This window comes from Littorina saxatilis, linkage group LG17, assembly GCF_037325665.1.
Source record: "Littorina saxatilis isolate snail1 linkage group LG17, US_GU_Lsax_2.0, whole genome shotgun sequence".
Lineage (NCBI taxonomy): Eukaryota > Metazoa > Mollusca > Gastropoda > Littorinimorpha > Littorinidae > Littorina > Littorina saxatilis.
Genome location: NC_090261.1, coordinates 51928221 through 51949620, shown reverse-complemented (window position 1 = coordinate 51949620; position 21400 = coordinate 51928221). Strand labels below are relative to the sequence as shown.

The following is a 21400-nucleotide window of genomic DNA, read 5'->3' as shown; positions in this document are numbered from 1 at the left end:
TGAATGAAAAACCGGGGGTGTCCTAACCGCATCAAAATAAATAGTCTTAAAACGCTTGTTTTCTGTTTGTATGTATTGCCCGGATCCGCAGATATAAAGACAGTTGTCATCCAGCACGCATCATGTTCACAATTTTTCTTACGAGCTGGGTGACAAAAACAATGTTCACATTTAACCAATCGCTGGTTCCCATGATGCAAAACTGGAGCTGGTATAGCTCCCAAATTGCAGCCAATTATATAAAATTCGCTTTGTGAGTGTAGCTGTGTCAGTCTTGCCGATTTACTGGCTTCCTCGTCGGCACCTTCACTTTATGTGAGCGGTAATCACTGGGCCAGTAAAGCCAGTCATTACCAATACCGGACCGACCATCAGTTATCCAAAAAACTGTGCTGCCTGGGACTGAAGCAAATTTGTATTTTCTGAAAACTTCAAATGAAGCATCTATAAAATAAAAGCTATAATTGCAGGTACAGACATCGTTCTCGTTAGCAGTGTTTTGTTTATTGTTATATATTTGCGGATTCGGGAGATATGCAGCAATTGCAGTTGTATCCTTTTTTGTGAATCTTGTTTGTTAAAGAAAGAAAGATTGAGTACAGTTTTGAATGACAATTTCATTAAAGCATTTTCAAGTGTATTTTTTTTCGTTACAATCTTTTTCCTATTCAACAAACTGCCACAATGCAACAACATCCATATTTTGGCGTAGAAACAATTGACAGCAGAATTACTTTAAAAAACAAACAATTTTGCCTGTTTACCATTGCTGGTGGACTTTATTTATTTCATGCAATTTATATCGCGCACATATCTCAACCACGGATTCAAGGCGCAGGGATTTATTTATGCCGTGTGAGATGGAATTTTTTACACAATATATCACGCATTCACATCGGCCAGCAAACCTCAAGCCTATTAGGGCGAGCATTAACCTTTCACGGCCTATTATTCCAAGTCACACGGGTATTTGGTGGACATTTGTATCTATGCCTATACACATTTGCCAGGAAAGACCCTTTTGTCAATCGTGGGATCTTTAACGTGCACACCCCAATGTAGTGTACACGAAGGGACCTCGGTTTTTCGTCTCATCCGAAAGACTATCACTTGAACCCACGACCTAGGTTAGGAAAGGGGGGAGAAAATTGCTAACGCCCTGACCCAGGGTCGAACTCGCAACCTCTTGCTTCCGAGGCAAGTGCGTTTACCACTCGGCGCCCGTCTACACACAGCTCGCGCAATTCCATTCACCCTTTAATGTCGAGCGGGCCGAGTGTTGATGCTGATTAAGACACACTATCTTAGCAGTTTCAGTAGCCGATATTATAGAAGTATCTTATCTTACTCTCGGATTTGTGCGTGGGGGGGGGGGGGGGGATGTGGGACACATTCACTTCCTATGCCCCTCCTGTCTTTGACAAATCATTTAACTGAAAGGAAAAGAAGAACAATATTAACAAAAAGAAAATGAAATGAAAGAAAAAATAGTCCAAGACAAAATAAGCAGTAGACAAGGTGATTGAGAGAAACTTACTTTGACTGTTTGTTTAGATCGTCGCTCAGCTCCTGACTGGTCTGTTTTGCCGCCACTCTTGCCACGCGCTTTAGCAAGGCACTAGCAAGAAGTGCGCATCCTGAAATTTCAATTATATCAGTGATATGTTATTCATGAAAAAAAATATAAGCCTGGGTTTTTACTAAACTTGGCCAAACAATCATTGCAACAAATGTTGCATGCTAAGAAAAGTATTAAAACGCAATTCATTTTAATTGAACTTAAAGGCACAGTCAGCGTCCCGTAAACCATCACAGACACTGTCGGGCGTTTACACACAATACTTCTTCTTCTTCTTCTGCGTTCGTGGGCTGAAACTCCCACGTACACTCGTGGTTTTGCACGAGTGGATTTGTACATGTATGACCGTTTATACCCCGCCATTTAGGCAGCCATACGTCGCTTTTGGGGGAAGCATGCTGGGTATTTTCGTGTTTCTATAACCCACTGAACTCTGACATAGAGTACAGGATCTTTTCCGTGCGCACTTAGTCTTGTGCTTGCGTGTACACACGAAGTGGGACAAGGCACTAGCACAGTAGCAGATCTGCACATTAGTTGACCTGGGAGATCGGACAAATCTCCATCCTTAACCTACCAGGCACGGCGGGGATTCAAACCCACGACATTCCGCTTTGGAGGCCAGCATCTTACCACCAAGCCATTGCGCCCGTCTACACACAGTACAAATAACCTTTTGTTTAAACACTCACCGCTTGAGAATATCCTCGGTGCCCTATGTAAAGAGCGAGCAAATTTCAAACAATTTATTTTTGCGTAGCCAACCGGATTGTCTAATCAGACAATCGGACGACTCGGTTTGGCGCTAGACCTAACTTTTAAAATCCCAATAATAAATTGACAGCTTGTTACACAAACATTCTTAAATCATAAAAGAATTCTTTTTTCATCAAGACAAGTTCAGTACAACTCGCACTTTGAACTCAAAGCCATGACGTTCCCTACACAAGGCTTTGATAACGAACGGATAAGGGGCGTAACTCCTTAGTCATATTACAGTTGAAAATTCAAAGCGGGTCGGCTTCACTCAATTTCTTGGCATCAGAGGCTTGACATAAATTAGGAAAACAAATGGTTGGGCCCATCATGGACCAACTAAAACGCTGTAGGGCAGAATTAATATTTTGATGGTATTTTTGAACGTTCTCAGCGTCACTGTAGGAAGTGGCGTTCTCAGCGTGCAGAAAGTGAGCGTCAAGTCCCTTTGTATCAACAACGAAAATCTTTGCATCTTTGAATGAATCGAAACGCACGAGACTTACCACTCGTGCGTTTCGATTCATTCAAAGATGCAAAGATTTTCGTTGTTGATACAAAGGGACTTGACGCTCACTTTCTGCACGCTGAGAACGCCACTTCCTACAGTGACGCTGAGAACGTTCAAAAATACCATCAAAATATTAATTCTGCCCTACAGCGTTTTAGTTGGTCCATGATGGGTCCAACCATTTGTTTTCCTAATTTATGTCAAGCCTCTGATGCCAAGAAATTGAGTGAAGCCGACCCGCTTTGAATTTTCAACTGTAATATGACTAAGGAGTTACGCCCCTTATCCGTTCGTTATCAAAGCCTTGTGTAGGGAACGTCATGGCTTTGAGTTCAAAGTGTACAACTCGAAGTTTTGAAAGTTGAAAAAAAGATAGCCCGGAAGTGTGTCCCGCAAAACGTGGTTCTCGTAGCAGACGAATGTTCTGCATGTCGCCAGTTTCTTTGAACAGTCTACCTCCACCGCTTAGTTCGTGTGACTCGCAGCCGTTTGTTGCGTTTTAGATTCAGAGGTACCACAAATGAATGAAATACTACAAGTAGATTACACTGTTCATTGGCTCTGTCGACGCCCGTTTTTGGCTCACGTAAGTGTAGCCTATGCGATGGTAAACTTTGTCTGTCTGTGCGTGCGTGCGTGCGTATGTATGTATGTATGTCTGTGGTAGAAACTTTAACATTTTTGGCTAAACACCGAAATACTCATTTCAGGTGGTTAATTTTCAAGCACCATCTTCACATTATTGAAGCAATGATCAACAATGTGTCGGCATGTGTGTAGTTAAAGCGTGTATCCAAAGAAAACGGGTGGTGGGGGGTTTTGAAAGGGTACAAGCAGTTGACTGGTTTGTGTCGTGTTTGGCATGCAGACGGCAGGTCAGGTGTCAAGATCAGGTCAGGGGTCGCGCGAAGGATTGTGGTCCAGTTCTCACCTCGCCGATTCGCCGGGGAAGATGATTTCATGTTGTTCGGTTTCTAAGCTCCAGAAAAGTAAATAAAGAAGATACCAAAGGGAGATTTCCTACAATTTGATCTGCACAGCGTGTTTCCAATGTCCACGCGAGGAAGAGCTGTCGAAAGCGCGGCAGTCAGTGTCGATCTTGCAGCCGTATCCCGGTAAGTTCAGAGACAGATCTAGTGTCTCCCACTCTGATAACGTGTCACCTACTGTTAATATACGTTAATTGGATCTGTGATCCAAACATGGCTTTTGGTCAATCGAGATGGAAGTTTATTCCACAAGCCCGTAGGGCGAGTGGAATAAACTGCCATCGAGATTGACCAAAAGGCATGTTTGGATCACAGATCCAATTAACATATATATCTCGACATTCACTGGTCTTTGGGTTTTTGTTCTCAAAGAAGAAAGAAACTTGCTTGAACACGGACCACTTCTCCGAGCAAAATCAACAAACCTAATCACTCGCATTCCACCTCAAGGTCTCGGCCAACCAAGACTATGGCATACTCGTAGCAAAGCCGCCGAATGGTACCGTAAACCAAGAATAGTGACGAAAGAGAATAGAATGTCGTCTTTTGATTTGGAACGTGACGTGTTTCAGAACTTCTTCTGGACAACTCGGATGGTCTTCTGCGTAGTGGTTGGCACGAGATTCTTTTTCTTCTTCGACAGTTCATCCTCCGATACTGTAGCAAAACGTTTCATCTTTTTTTCACTTTCGAGTATGCGGACGACTGAACTTGACCGCTAAAAAGTCCTTTCGGTATTATTACGCCGAGTCTGAACATGAGGTCTGAACATTGTTTTTAGGCAGGATCTAGGTGAAAGCGAGGCTGTTCTTATCTCTGTGTACAGTCGAGAGAGAGAGAAATACATGTCGAGACATTCCGTTTTGTTTTAATTTCTTTATATTTCAGCAGACACGGATGTCAAACACAGTGCTAGGCAGTCACCTCTAGTGAAATGAGTTGATCTAAAGTGCCTGTAATGTTTGGATGTCTTTGCTCGTGGTTCGATTTATGTGAATTTCAAGACTTGCAGTAGAGTCTCAAGTTAAGTTTACTCTGCCCGAAAAAAACTGTCCACCATTTACTTGAACATGCAGATATAAGGAAACGGAATGAATCTGTTCTCAAAGTCAAAATGATCACGATTTTTTCCTCAGATTCAAAACATGCACTGTCATGGTTTTGTCTGTACAATTTAGTAAGTCTTAAGTACTTTGCAACAACTTCCTTGAACGTGAAAGACAGTTTTTGAATGCTAGATCTGTATCGCGTTTCATTCCAGACTCGATCCTCTCTTTGATTGTAGATCTACTGTTTGCTGTTTACGCACTATCATATGATTCGCTATGTAACGTTTGGTAAGCTTACCTTGCAACAGCTTTCTTGTCTTTGTTGGCATTTCTGGCTGTGTTGACCGTCAGAATTATTTTAAGAACCAGGCTGCTGCAGTCGACATGTTTCGCATATTGTAGGGTTACCATGCTGCATAGGTAAAGTGGCTTAAACCTGACTATTCTGTTTCAAAACACTGTTTATATTTGTGTAGGTTGTAGTCATCATAACTAATCGCATTTTGCCATTTGTTTCAGAAAGGAGGTTAACCTACAACAAGATCGACGCTATGTCAGATATATGCCTCAGCCACATGAAGACTTCCGAATTTAGATCTACTCGGCATGGTGACAAGTCTTGATGAAAAGTATAGGACTGAGGACAGCAGTGGAAAAAGTGCCCACATGGCAGGTACCTAACCTATTACCCTAGTCATTTTATCTGTTTGCCTTCTTTTGAAAATTATACATGGAGTTGATATGATGCGTTAGTTTTAACTGTGTGTGTGTGTGCGTGTGTGTGTGTGTGTGTGTGTGTGTGTGTTTGTGTATGTGTGTGTGTGTTACGGAGTGAGTGAGTTTGTGTTATGTTACTGTTTGTTGATTTCTTACGGGAGCCTTGAAGGCTTCGCCTCTTGTTAACTGCTTGCTTCCGTTTATATGATAAACCGTCCATAGATCGTCGTTCTACCGAAACTAACTCTTCATTATGTCATCGAGAATAGAGGATTTTGGGTAGAGAAATATTTTCATGCAATGACGTCAGCGCGGCCTTTCGGGGATTGGCCAATGCATTTCGTATGAATAATGTCGGTCACACTTGAAATTATCGCTACTTGATATTGCTTTCCAAACTAATACGAAGTGACCGGGAGCGTAGGGTCAGTTATGAATTGAACTAGCCCCGAACAGTGAAATATAGAGAACAGTACACAAATACGAACGGACAGACTCGGAAACTCGAGTCAGTCGTCGCCACGCTCGAGAACTCAAGTGTAAAATTTGAAGTTAAAATCTCCCTCGCTATACAGTGCTACAGAATAGCTCAGTTGGTAAAGCCGCGACCGGTCATGCGCTAGTTCCTACTGTTGTGGTCACGGGTTCGATCCGCTTCGACGGCTATTTTATTTTTATTTTTTCTGAACTCGTAGATCTTGTATTTTATTCATTCCACACGTTTTGGATTATGAAATGCATCTAAATAATAAACAAAAGTTGCATAATTATTGAGTACTTCCAGTTGGACAATATCATCTCCAGAGGTGTGAGGATGGGTGTGTGTCAAAATGTGTTGTGCAATATGGCATGAACATCTTTTTACATTTAGTCAAGTTATGACTAAATGTTTTAACATCGAGGGGGGAATCGAGACGAGGGTCGTGGTGTATGTGTGTGTGTGTGTGTGTATGTATGTGTGTGTGTGCGTGCGTGTTGAGCGATTCAGACCAACTACTGGACCGATCTTTATGAAATTTGACATGAAAGTTCCTGGGTATGATATCCCCATACATTTTTTTCATTGTTTTGATAAATGTCTTTGATGACGTCATATCCGGCTTTTCGTGAAAGTTGAGGCGGCACTGTCACGCCCTCATTTTTCAACCAAATTGGTTGACATTTTGGTCAAGTATTGTTCGACGAAGCCCGGACTTCGGTATTGCATTTCAGCGTGGTGGCTTAAAAATTAATTAATGACTTTGGTCATTAAAAATCTGAAAATTGTAAAAAAAATATTTCTTTTATAAAACGATCCAAATTTACGTTCATCTTATTCTCCATCATTTTCTGATTCCAAAAACATATAAATATGTTATATCTGGATTAAAAACAAGGTCTGAAAATTAAAAAATATAAAAATTATTATCAAAATTAAATTTCCGAAATCGTTTTAAAAACGATTTCATCTTATTCCTTGTCGGTTCCTGATTCCAAAAACATAACGATATGTTTGGATTAAAAACACGCTCAGAAAGTTAAAACGAAGAGAGGTACAGAAAAGCGTGCTATCGTTCTCAGCGCAACTACTACCCCGCTCTTCTTGTCAATTTCACTGCCTTTGCCGTGAGCGGTGGACTGACGATGCTACGAGTATACGGTCTTGCTGCGTTGCATTGCGTTCAGTTTCATTCTGTGAGTTCGACAGCAACTTGACTGAATGTTGTATTTTCGCCTTACGCGACTTGTTAAATTTGTTGTTAACAGTTACAGCTTTGTATTCCATGTTTATTAATTTTTTTTTTTACGAAGTAATTATAGTAAAGTAGTCTTATGTTTTTTATTTGTTTGACTCTCTTAGGATTATGGAGTTTTATGCACTGCCTGTTATAGTTAACTAAACTTTTGTATTTGAAATAGCCCATTGCAGTTGGTGTAGGCCTTCAGCTTATTTTAATCGTTTGTCCAGTATCTATATTATAATACGCGTGGACTTTTTCGCCGTGTGGACGTATCTCCTACCAAACCCCGCCGGTTTGGACCCTGTCCCCCGGTTTTCCCGTAGGAACGGATCGCGATGAAGACGATAGGCTGGGTTAGATTGACGACTTCGAAAGCGAAATGGCTTTTTGAGGCCTTTTTAACGTGAAATGTCGTAGCAGACAGAATATCCCAGCTATCCCATTGGCCGAAAGCGAACGGTTTGACTAAACACTACGCGACCGCACCTCAGACGAACCTAGCTGTGTGTTTTATTTCTCTACCCCAGACGAACCTAAAATAATAAGAAGATAGATAGATCTGTTTATCTGTTAATGGAACTCCAAAATATTCCATAGATTTGTTTACTTAATTTTTAAAAGATAAGTTCGAAACATTATCATCTGATAAGTCGCCGTATAACCTTATAGGTTCCAGCGACTAAATATTTTCCCCCGGTGCAACCATAGATGATCTCCCCTTAATTTGACCGTTATTTTGGCTGTCTTAGTGAAATGGTAAGATATATCTCTATGTTTTTTTACATGTAAGTGTTCGGAAAAAATACAGTTATAGCAGTTATGTACAAAAATAAGCAGCATATGCTCTTTTCGCCAAAGTAAAGTCCTTTTTTCTTCTGGTTTCTTATATGTGTCACAGCACACTGCAAGCATTTGGGCGAATAGCAAGTGAGTGGTATATATATATCGTCAATTTCATAGTAGGTAACGGTGTGAGTTGCTTGCCATGTTCATGTTCATTAAACGTTTTCCATATGTGTCATTGTGTATAGCTTGATGCCATGTATGTGTGTGTGTGTACATGACTTTAAATGTGTGCACTCGATTGTGTGTGTGTGTGAACCATGTATATATTTTCTGTTGTCAATTACATATGTTATACTATGCGTTTGAATCATTATGTATTTTAGACGTCATACTTTTTTTTCGTATCTTCACGATGGCTTTTACCTTTAAATTTTAATGCTTCCAACTTTCAAAGCGCTGCAAGGCTGGGAAGAGATGCGCACTTTTATCACTGTTGTTCATGTAGACGTAATCATGGATTCATGCAAACGTCATTCCTGCTGTATTTTATTTTGTTTGTTTGTATAGTCGCGTGCGGTCGCGCAGTCTTTAGTCAGACCTAAAGCGTGGCAACATTCGGACCGCTTGCTTCTGCCCAGCTTTGAATCGAGGCAGCTGTCAATCTGCTGTCGCATCAACTGGCTCTACAGGTAAATCCCATTTATCAGTCTGTAAAACTTTCTTAAAGTGTTCCTAACCTTGCTGTATTCTGCCACAGGGGTTATACTATAGAGATAGAGAATTTGCAGTCTCCCCCCGCCATTTTGACGCGCATGAGGCATGTTTTAATCATGGATGTGCAAACGCTGTGTGGAGTACGCTCATTTTTTTGATAATACACCAAGTTTGTTTGAGAAACAGAGAATAGTCAAAGTGCAAAACAGGGGTTCCCAGGTCTGAATATGCGTTTGAATCATTATATATTTTGGACGTTTTAGATTTCCATTTCGTAAAAATCTATGACCCATGCATTACATGTGGGGGGGGGGGGGGGGGTGAACGAATCTTGCTTTTTCTACTTCTCTAACCCATGGCATAGGCCATACATGTGGGGGGTTCTATTACCTGAAAACAGCATCCACACACACGCGCACACGTTCCATTGGACGTACATTTATTGTGTGTGTGTTTGTCTGTGTGTGTGTTCATGGATGCTGCACTCGATTGTGTGTGTGTGTGTGTGTGTTTGAACCATGTATATTTTCTGTTATTTACTTATGTTATACTATGCGTTTGAATCATTATATATTTTAGACGTCTTACTTTTTGTTCATACCTTCACGATGGCTTTTACCTTTAATGCTTCCAACTTTCAAAGCGCTGCAAGGCTGGAAAGAGATGCGCACTTTCATCACTGTGTTTGTGTGTGTGATCATTTGGGGGGGGGGGGGTGGAGGGGGCTGTATTTTTTACACCAATGAGCAAACGTATAAAGAGAAAATTTTGTTCATGTAGATGTAATCATGCAAACGTCATTCCTGCCAAAACAAATCTTTTTTCAGTGTTGCATACTCCTGTGTATAAGGTATAATTTTTTTTTCATTTTCTTCAGATATGGCGTCCCAACGACCAACTCACTGCGACCTCACTTCAAGACGCTGACCACAACTTGGCCTGTGAAGCAGTACCCCGACTTCGACAAAAAACAAAAGCAATCTTTCCAGACTAATTGTCAGATGCAAAAACCAAAGCGAGCAAAGACTTAACACAACTAATCAATCTTCTTAGGCGTGAAAATCAACGCCTCCAGTCGGCGGTCGCGTGCGGTCGCGCAGTCTTTAGTCAGAACCAAAGGCAAAGCGAATGTTGCCGCTCCTCCCCCAGCTTTGAATCGGGGCAACTGTCAAATCTGCTGTTGGATCCTACAACTGGCTCGACAGGTAAATCCCATTTATCAGTCTGTAAAACTTTCTTAAAGTGTTCCTAACCATGCTGTATTCTACCACAGGGGTTATACAAAAGAGAATTTGCAACATTATTCGCCACGTTTCTCAGTCTTCCCCCGCCATTTTGACACGCCACGGCTGAACTGCAGGATTTTCGCTCTTTCAACGCTGCATTCTTTGGTTGTTTTCTAACCCAGGCATAGGCCATATGGGGGGTGGGGGGGGGGGGGGATTCAAGGAATCTTGCCATACATTATGGACGGGGGGGGGGGGGGGGGGTGCAGTACTAAGCCAAAGTTTGGGATTCTGCCGGTGTTATGATTTCATCTTTCGCCTGTGTACATATTTCCCCCTCGATACTCAAGACTGAAATGTTTCCTGGTAAAATTAAGAAGTGAAATTATTTATGGACGAAAAGCATGTCATTTTCTTGCATGTGAAGAAAATTGGTTAAATTTAATAGATTTCACACCCAAAATCGATTTTTTTGAAAACGTGTACCGAGTGGTTACGTCCTTTGAGTAAGAAGGGAAACATTTGAGGATGAATCAAATTTCAAGTTAAATAAAAAAAAAATTGGTTGGACAAATTTGGCCCCATGAATGTAGGGTACACAAGGTCGCTTATCAGTACAATCGAAGGGTGTTTTTTTGTTCAGTGTAGAGTTTATACTAGATCAACGAGGCCGAGAATCAAAATATCAACACCGTTACAAAGCGAAAGATGAAAACGTCACACCCGCGTTACCCATGCAGATGCAAAAAGAAACGCTGCATTCTTTCGTTGTTTACTAACCCAGGCATAGGCAATACATGAGTGGGGGGGGGGGGGGGGGGTTCAAGGAAAGATTTCCATTTTGTAAAAATCATACATGAGGGCGAGGGAGGTCGGTGCTATTACCTGAAAACAGCACACACACGTGCCATTGGACGTACCTTTATTGGGTGTGTGTGTGTGTGTGTGTGTGAACATGACTATATGCATGGATGCGTGCACTCGATTGTGTGTGTGTGTGTTTGGACCATGTATATTTTCTGTTGTCATTTAGTTACAATATGCGTTTGAATCTTTATATATTTTAGACGTTATAGATTTCCATTTCGTATCTTTACGATGGCTTTTACCTTTAATGCTTTGGGGGGGGGGGGGGGGGGGGCTGGATTTTTACACCAATGAGCAAACGTATAAAGAGAAAATTTTGTTCATGTAGACGTAATCATGCAAACGTCATTCCTGCCAAAACAAATCTTTTTTCAGTGTTCCATACTCCTGTGTATAAGGTATAATTTTTTGTAATTTTCTTCAGATATGGCGTCCCAACGACCAACTCACTGCGACCTCACTTCAAGACGCTGACCACAACTTGACCTGTGAAGCAGTACCCCGACTTCGACAAAAACAAAAGCAATCTTTCCAGACCATCATCAACCAATTGTCAGATGCAAAAACCAAAGCGAGCAAAGACTCCACACAACTAACCAATCTTAGGCGTGAAAATCAACGCCTCCAGTCGGCCACCTCATCTTCACTACGTTCATCTACCCCACCGCTGCACCAAACAACCCTGCGGCAATAGCCAGCTAATCTTCATCTGCACTACGTTCACCCACCGCTGCACCAAACAACCCTGCAGCAACAAGCACTCCTACAAACACATCAAACCACCTATTGTCGACGTCCTAACGCTCAGTCAAATCATGGATGACGACATGATTGACGCAACACAAAATTCAACACAATCCACAGACATGTTTGATGCAACACAAAACGCAACCCAGTCCACTTCAGATGACGCAGTCACATCGGGAGAAGCTCTCCAAGCATTGTCTCAGGAATAAACATTCACATTCAACCCATTTTTTCACAACCTTTTCAGAGTCAGTAGTTGCGGGTAAAATCTGATCCCTGTTTTGAATTTGGTGGAATCATTTTGCGACAAATCGATAAAGTCACGAGACAAAGAACATCAACAAAGACCATATGGGCAACCATGTAAATTGTTGCGGGGGTGTAACGGAGATCGACTTTGTCTTTATAAGAATAGGAATCACATCATCTTAAACTCTACACACGGTGACAACTGCAACGCGTGTGGCACACAGCATGACAAACAAAAACGAGCCCATGAATACTCCATGCTTAGTCCTATTTATCAGTTTTGGTGGCGCTGATTTGGCAAATGAAATGTTTTAATTATTTTGTGCTGGCTTGCAGCCCAAGAGAAATATTAAACAAAAGCAAATGTATTTCTTCAGGCCTAACCATCATAATGCCATATATGCATGGTGATCTGTAAACTTCTGTTCTCTGTGCACAATGCATGTGTAAACATTTTGTTGTTCGCAGAACGCAGAACCAATTTCACATTTTAGAGAAATATTAAACAAAAGCAAATGTATTTCTTCAGGCCTAACCATCATAATGCCATATATGCATGGTGATCTGTAAACTTTTGTTCTCTGTGCACAATGCATGTGTAAACATTTTGTTGTTCGCAGAACGCAGAACCAATTTCACATTTTAGCATTTTATTTTTCACTCACATGTTTGCTGAAGTGTACAAATTTTGTTCCATTTAGTGCTGTTTTTTTCCCCGTCTTAAGACATATATGGTGATGTGTACAACTATTGTTCTCTGGGCACATTTTTTTGCACATTTATGTCCCTCACTTATGTCAATGTAGCCGCTAATTTGTTTAAGTCCAGTCAATCGTGCAAACGTTTCATTGTGGGTGACTCGAGCTGTCGGGTACTGCGACGAGATTTCTTTCCCAATTATATGATTGGTGTTATATATTCTTTTACACATTTTAACTAGCATTCATCATCTTGGTTGAAGCGTGACAAAATGATTTTGTCACATTGATTGAATTCTCAGACTGTCCACATTGACTGAAATCTCAAAAAAGGGCACAATTTAACGCTGTTTTATTCTTTCCCAATTACATGATTTGTTATTGTTCACAGAACCCACTGTAAATTTACCACTGGGTTACATTTTCATTCCTATTTGCTGATGTGTAAAACTTTTTTTTTGTACTGTGCACACTATTTGCTCGAGTCAGTAGTTGCGGGTAAAATCTGATCCCTGTTTTGAATTTTGTGGACATATTGATAACGTCACGAGACAAAGAACATCAACAAAGACCATATGGGCAACCATGTAAATTTGTATATGTGTAAAACTTTTTTTTTTACTGTGCACACTATTTGCTCATTTAATGCTGTGTTTATGTGTTTGTTTCACTCCCATGTGTCATATTTTCTGAGATTTCGGTTAATATAGCCACTTTTTTTAGTTTTGCCGCATTTAGCCTTTCCTTCGTAACTGTCTGCCTTCACCAAGCTGTAGATTCTTGCATTACTAATGGTGAGCAGCTACGCAAGAAAAGAAAGAAAGTGTATTCAAGCGCCGAGCCTGGTAAAAAGAAAATATCGCTACATTGACCGAAATTTCAGAAAGCGTCACATGTTTGCTGCTGTGTAAATGGTTTGCAGTTCATTGCATATTGAACGCTGCTTTTCTTAGGTTTGATGTTTTATCACATTTTGTTCTGTGTGTGCTAGCGCTTTTTGGGGGTAAATTTGTCGCAATTACTTCTAAATTTAATATGTTACTGTTGTCACTGCACAAGTCATGGCCAATCCACCACTGTGCCCTTTTTATATTTAGTCAAGTTTTGTTTTTATTATCTCTCCCAATAAATGTATGGCATTTTGTTCTTTACGCGCGTGCCATTGCACATTGAACATGTTTTTGTTGTTGCTTATTCATAATTAACTCTGTAATTAATGAAGAAGAAAAAATCCCGTGCATTACTATTTGTTATTGTTCACAGAACCCACTGTAAATTTACCACTGGGTTACATTTTCATTCCTATTTGCTGATGTGTAAAACTTTTTTTTGTACTGTGCACACTGTTTGCTCGAGTCAGTAGTTGCGGGTAAAATCTGATCCCTGTTTTGAATTTTGTGGAATCATTTTGCGACATATTGATAACGTCACGAGACAAAGAGCATCAACAAAGACCATATGGGCAACCATGTAAATTTTTATATGTGTAAAACTTTTTTTTTTTACTGTGCACACTATTTGCTCATTTAATGCTGTGTTTATGTGTTTGTTTCACTCCCATGTGTCATATTTTCTGAGATTTCGGTTAATATAGCCACTTTTTTTAGTTTTGCCGCATTTAGCCTTTCCTTCGTAACTGTCTGCCTTCACCAAGCTGTAGATTCTTGCATTACTAATGGCGAGCAGCTACGCAAGAAAAGAAAGAAAGTGTATTCAAGCGCCGAGCCTGGTAAAAAGAAAATATCGCTACATTGACCGAAATTTCAGAAAGCGTCACATGTTTGCTGCTGTGTAAATGGTTTGCAGTTCATTGCACATTGAACGCTGTTTTTCTTAGGTTTGATGTTTTATCACATTTTGTTCTGTGTGTGCTAGCGCTTTTTGGGGGTAAATTTGTCGCAATTACTTCTAAATTTAATATGTTACTGTTGTCACCGCACAAGTCATGGCCAATCCACCTCTGTGCCCCCTTTTTTTTTTATCTCTCCCAATAAATGTATGGCATTTTGTTCTTTACGCGCGTGCCATTGCACATTGAACACGTTTTTGTTGTTGCTTATTCATAATTAACTCTGTAATTAATGAAGAAGAAAAAATCCCGTGCGGAGCACGGGTATTACTAGTGTAATTTAATTCTCTATTTTTGTATGAACTCAAATGTTTAGTGTTCTTAGTATGTCTTGCTAGGCTAAGTTCTATTTAATCAGAGTATGTCTGCGTGTGCTTATACCTAGTGATATTGTAAAGCGCATAGTGCTTTTAGAAATCTCTTTAATAAATAAATAAATAAATAAATAAATTACACATTTTTTAATACTTTTTTTTTAGTAACATCGGCTTTGGTAAAAATTGATTGCTTTATAGGCAATACCGCGACTACATGTAATGGTGATATCAAGAAAACGTACAAAACAAAAATACGAACGGGGAAAACGACGAGTCAACAAATGCTCGATTCAAAAAACCCGGCACGTTGTTGTTAAGGGCAGAATATACCAGCTCAGTTTCAGCGGCACAGACGACGCACTGCATATTATTGATGCTGCGATAGGGATTATGACCAGTACTTGGCCTGTTTTCCTGTCACGCAACGTGTAGCGGGCTTGTATAATCTGCAGTGCGTCGTTTGTCCTGCTGAAGTTACACAGGTGAGCGCCAGGCATTATGTTGGCAGTTCATATGATGGCTTACTAGCGCCAAAACTAAAAACTAGCAATTAACACGTGAAAGTTACTAATTTTCACGAGAAAATTACAATTTTCACGTGTTAATTACAAATGTTCACGTGTTAATTACTAATTCACACGCGTTAATGACTAATTTTCAGTTTTGGCTCGCTTCCTGACGGCTTACTAGCGCCAAAACTAAACATTAGTAATTTTCGCGTGTTAATTACTAATTTTCATGTGCCTCGTGACTGTGGAGGTTCATTGCGCATGCGCGACTGTTACACCGGCCAGAGCAAAATATCCTTCGATTCGATACTTTTCTGGTCCAAAGTTCTATAATCCGATGCAAATTAACAATAAGAGCTGAGCGGATGTGTAGACAACCATGACATACAGCTGTCTGTCCGATATCTTGTTGAATAACGAATTCTATCGAAAGATATTTGTGAAAGTGTGTGAGTCTCCGTCGAACAAAGCCGTCTGCTAACGGTTGGACCTTTAGCACACGTTCGGCCAGACACCATTTTCCCTCTCTCAATTCGAACATTTTCGGATCGATTGTCCATCACTAACACACTACAGAGCAGAATAATGAGTGTGGTAGTGGAAACAAATATGAGGTACAGCTATCTGCCCGTCAACTTGTCAAATAAGGAATTATGTTGAAAGATATCATGTGAAAGTGTGAGACAACAGCCGATAAAAAGTCCGTCTGCTATAAACAGCTTCGATTCGAAAGTTTTCGGGGTCGATTATTCTTTTCTAAGATACCAAAAACAACGTTAAGGAAAGCGCTATTGCAGAAAACGGTAACATGCTTCATCATGTCGGATAACTTGCTCGACAAGGCGTTCTGTTAAAAGATATTTCAGAATTAAATGTATTTAAAAAAAAAATTCTAATTAATTTCTAATTAATTAAAAGATATTTAAGAAATAATATGAGAGCGATGTTTGCCGGACGTTGTAGTCTCTCAGTGCGGACTCTTTGAGTCCGACTATTGTGACTGCAAACGAGGCCAAAATGAAAATTAGTAATTAACACTGTTAATTACTAATTTTCACGTGAAAATGGTAACCCTAGGTTTTGGCACTAGTAAGCCGTCATAAGTTCAAGTCTTAGTTTTAACGCCTATGTTTTGTGAGCCTTGTGGCGCGGTGGTAAGACGTTTGCCTCCAAAGCCGGCGGTCTCAAGTTCGAGTCCCCAAAGACATTTGTGAAACATGATTTTTCAACTTTTTTTCTTCTTTTCTTACCTAAATATTCTTGTATTTTATTATTTTTGATTTATTCCAAAGGTTTTGAGTCGTGTATTTAAAATCGAATGAAGAGCGTGAGTGCCATTTAGCAGCTCTCCCACAATCCCGTATTCTATTTTTAGTACATGATGTTCCCAAGGAAAGGTCAAAGGGCATATGTATCATCGCATGTCGACTGCTGGTAATAGTAGTATTAAGGTGCTTCTATTATGATAGGCTTCTGAAGGTACACAATATCGTGCTATTGCAGATACAGCAAGCCGCATTGAAATCACAAACTGACGACTAAATTGTGAAAAAAAGGAAAGTGGATCACACGGGTTCACGATGGCTCTGGGGGACGAGATCGCCAGTCGGAGGATCAAGTACACCACCACTTTTTTCAAGTGAAGGACATATCGGCAGTTTTTTTGTGTGTGATCTAGTTGAGTTAAGCCATGTTCAGTAGAACCTATTTAATTAAAGTATAATTAGTATTTAGCAACTAGATCAAACGGTTGCCGCAGTCTGGTCCAAATCCTAACTGTGAACTGTGACTGTATTTTTTCCGCTTACACACTAGCCGTGTGTCGGTATCTGTACTGTGGATATCGTGTGTCAGTGATTTCACGGACTGTGTGTGTGTTTTTCTGTCTACCTCACGGGAAGCGATTTTTCATAGACTCCTGGTAAGATTATTGTGCACGGGATTGTCAAACAGTTTTTTCCATGTCTTCAAACCTGTGAGTACCCGGTTTTGAATCCATAACCCTGATATCTTTCTGTTCATGATTGTGTGTGTATGTGTGTATGTATAATAACTGTATCATTTATTTGACCCAATACAGTGGAGGGAACTTATAATTGGAGTTGTTGTTTGTTCCTCAATGATATCATAGTAGCGCATATGCATGCATTCACAGTAATTCACCTCTACCTTTTAAAGACATGTGAAAGGAGAAATCTCTTTTATGGGGTCAATGGCTATGTAAATGTTACACCTCCGATTTATCCATGGAATCTGGTCTTGACAGGGTGAATGAATATGGTGACGTCAATCCTCGATTGATGACATCATAATTATCCCCCAGTCTCCAAGAGATACAAGTATTACAAGTAAATCCTGGGCTGGACGAAGCCCTTCGACCGATACAACGCTGACTAAAAGGTCCTGTATAAAACGGATTTTCTTTATTTTGGATCGCATTTTAAATTAAAACTTTTGACGTGTGTTTTTGGATACAGGAAAACAAAAATAATCCACTGAATCTGTTTTGCAATTGCATTTTCAAGCGGAATTTGAATTAACAAATCTGTAACTTAAAGGAGGTGGAAGTACCAGATCACGTCCCGCGCATAAACTAGTTATGTGAAAGGTCAAGTTGTCTTGATAAGAGCAATAGTTCTTCATACCCTCAGTAGTATACATAAATACAGTCTCTATATATGATTACCTAAGAAAATTGCGGAATACATTAGTTGGTTCTATTTTGCCATGTCGGATCAAGATTTCTGTAACTCGGAGCGTTATTCAAATGTCAAATGCTATAATGGAAGTAGTACACAGTTTCAATTATGTATACGCCTAACCGTGACACTGTGGGGCATTAACAATTTAAGATCTGTTGACTGTTTTGGGGGGCCCTCATAGATATATTTTACTAGTGTTTGTGGTCAATTGTATTGTAAGGTAAACTTATTCCATGCTCACCAAGATTGTCTTCACCGAGTTTCCAACAAAGCGTAGCCAGTTCACCATGGTTGAAGAGGACTGCGTAGACAAACAGTTGCCGCTCCAGCGCCCACTCTGTGAGGTTTTGGGTGTTTTCAGTCTCATCTGTTTTCACTTGTGGCAAAACATTATTAAAGAGTAGTTAGATATAAAACGTAGACAGATACATACGATTGCAGACTTAAAAGCATCATCGTATGTACAACAGCGTCAACGTTAAAGGGATAGTATCCACCGGGAAAAGGCCTTCAGATCGCTTTCAAAGCATCACCGTAAGATTCTACGTTACAAATAATGCTACCATCCATGAGGAATAATTTAACTTTGCAAATTCAACAGTTTTGATAGCTAATTAATTGTCGTAAAAGAATCCAAGGAAAGAGCACTCTTGTAATAGTTGGGTGATTTCCCTTGTCAACAATGGCGTCTTCCTGCGATCATTTTAGTCTGACAAGGTAAGTGTTACATTTTTCAGCTTTAGTTAACGTTGTCTGACAGGAAATAAAGCTTTCAATAGGACATTCAGTATCAGTGTACAAGTTGCTCTCAGCAGGACTGCAAAGGAATCGATGATGCGAGTCAAAAAGTCCTGTTGCACTCAAAAGGATTCGCCTTGACGAAGATCATACTCGTACTTTAGAAGCAGTACTCAGTCAGATTATCTTGGAAATGTGTGTTGCCTGTTGGTGATCCTTTCAAATATATGTGTCTAAAGTTGCGCTTTTACCTATAAGCTTATGCATTTGTTTAAAATTCCATTCATGTCACTGATCGAACACAGGGAACAGTAAACGTGCGAGAGTTCCAAGCAAAGCGCATTCATGTTTCAGAAAAATAGAGAGCTCTGAAAATTATGTCTTTTCTCATAATAGTAACCCAAAAGAGAAGAAATTATACTTATGCCTCTGAACAATGTCGAGGAAATCAGTGTCTTGTGCATTTGTTGTGTGTGCAGTGTGTGTGTGTGTGTGTGTGTGTGTGTGTGTGTGTGTGTGTGTGTGTGTGTGTGTGTGTATGTGTGAGACTTCTATCACTGTGTGTGTGTGTGTCACTGTGTGCATGAATGTGACTGTGTGTGTGTGTGTGTGTGTGTGTGTCACTGTGTGCATGAGTGTGATATATAAGTGTGTTATGCTTGTGATATAATCACATATAATATATTTTTTATTTGTGTATACATGTGAGAAAAGAGTACAATTGTTGTGTGTGTGAACGTTGTGTGCCAGCTGTCAAAACTCAAGTGAGCTTTTTCTGATTATGATTGAAGTTTGCTACAGTAAGGGAGATTGATAAATATATAGTGTATCCTTTTCAAGCATTTGTCTTTATTTTCAGGCTATGGAAGGTTTCACGTTCAAAACAAGCGGCCGGGCTGCTCGTGCAAGAGAAAAGTGCACATAGAGGCAGGATAGGGAAAGGAATTAGCAGAGGTGTGGGCTGATACAGAGGCAAGGACTGGTCCAAGTCTTCTCAAACTGAAATTGGTTTGCTGGGCAAAAAGGCTGATCCGAATAACAATTTGAAGGTAAGTGAGGACTAGTAATAAATATAATAGATACTTTCTCTGTGTGCAAGAGTTAAAAGAAAAAGACTTATGATGTCAGAGCCGAGGGTATTGTGTGAATTCCAATAGAGTGCTATCACAGAAAATGAAGAAATTACATTCATCCAACTGAACAATGTCAAGAAAATCAGTGTGTGTTGTGTAAATTTTGTTATGTGTGGGGGTGTGTGTGTCTTAGGAATGTAATGTGTGCAGAAAAAAAGTAAAATTGTGTGTAAGTGGGGGGAGGGGGGGCCAAATTAGTGGTCTGGGTGGCCTAAAAAACAATTTGAAGGTGAATCAGGACTATAGTTATAGGTACTTTCTCTCACTGCTTCTCCCCCTCAACCCCCACCCCTCCTCCAAACTCAATCATTCGAGTAAGTACCTTTTTATTCTGCAAGATTTGTGAGGTGGAAGACTTTGTTACATGGTATAACATAATGACTAACAGTGAGGTTTTTAGGTCTCAGTCACAAATTACATTACCGGTGCATTTTTGTTTCATGCTAAGGAATGTGTGTATTTCCTGGTTTAAAAAAAATATTGAAAAAGAATGAAAATTTAGCTTCAGCATCCAGATTTTGTCAAGATATTTTGTGCAGTTAAATTTCAGTACCCACAACCTTTTAGTGTCTCATAAAGGAAAATAAATGAACAGTCCTCACAATTGGGGTGCTGTACCGAGAACCCCCCCCTCCCCCTTTTAAAAGCCTTTACAATTCAAGATCTCCTTTATTTTTAGACCTTGCTTTTCAGATTTTCTGGTCATAACCTATGCAAATTCACCTTCATTTTAAGACTTCCTGCTTTTTATATTTAGTCAAGTTTTGACTAAATATTTTAACATCGAGGGGGAATCGAAACGAGGGTCGTGGTGTATGTGCGTGTGTGCGTGCGTGTGTGCGTGTGTGTGTGTGTGTAGAGCGATTCAGACTAAACTACTGGACCGATCTTTATGAGATTTGACATGAGAGTTTCTGGGTATGAAATCCCCGAACGTTTTTTTCATTTTTTTGATAAATGTCTTTGATGACGTCATATCCGGCTTTTCGTGAAAGTTGAGGCGGCACTCTGCACTGTCACGCCCTCATGTTTCAACCAAATTGGTTGAAATTTTGGTCAAGTAATCTTCGACGAAGCCCGGACTTCGGTATTGCATTTGAGCTTGGTGGCTTAAAAATTAATTAATGACTTTGGTCATTAAAAAACTGAAAATTGTAAAAAAAAATAAAAATTTATAAAACGATCCAAATTTACGTTTATCTTATTCTCCATTATTTGCTGATTCCAAAAACATATAAATATGTTATATTCGGATTAAAAACAAGCTCTGAAAATTAAATATATAAAAATTATTATCAAATTTTTTTCCGAAATCAATTTAAAAACACTTTCATCTTATTTCTTGTCGGTTCCTGATTCCAAAAATCTATAGATGTGATATGTTTGGATTAAAAACACGCTCAGAAAGTTAAAACGAAGAGAGGTACAGAAAAGCGTGCTATCCTTCTCAGCGCAACGAATACCCCGCTCTTCTTGTCAATTCCACGGGCACTGCCTTTGCCACGGGCGGTGGAGTGACGATGCTACGAGTATACGGTCTTGC

The 21400-nt window shown here is 39.9% G+C and overlaps 1 long non-coding RNA gene across 3 annotated transcripts in view; it reads left to right on the top strand.

The window, feature by feature from the left end:
* The window catches only part of LOC138953893 (uncharacterized), a 283127-nt gene that overhangs the window by 101113 nt on the left and 160614 nt on the right, over positions 1–21400 (top strand). The window lies entirely within an intron of this gene.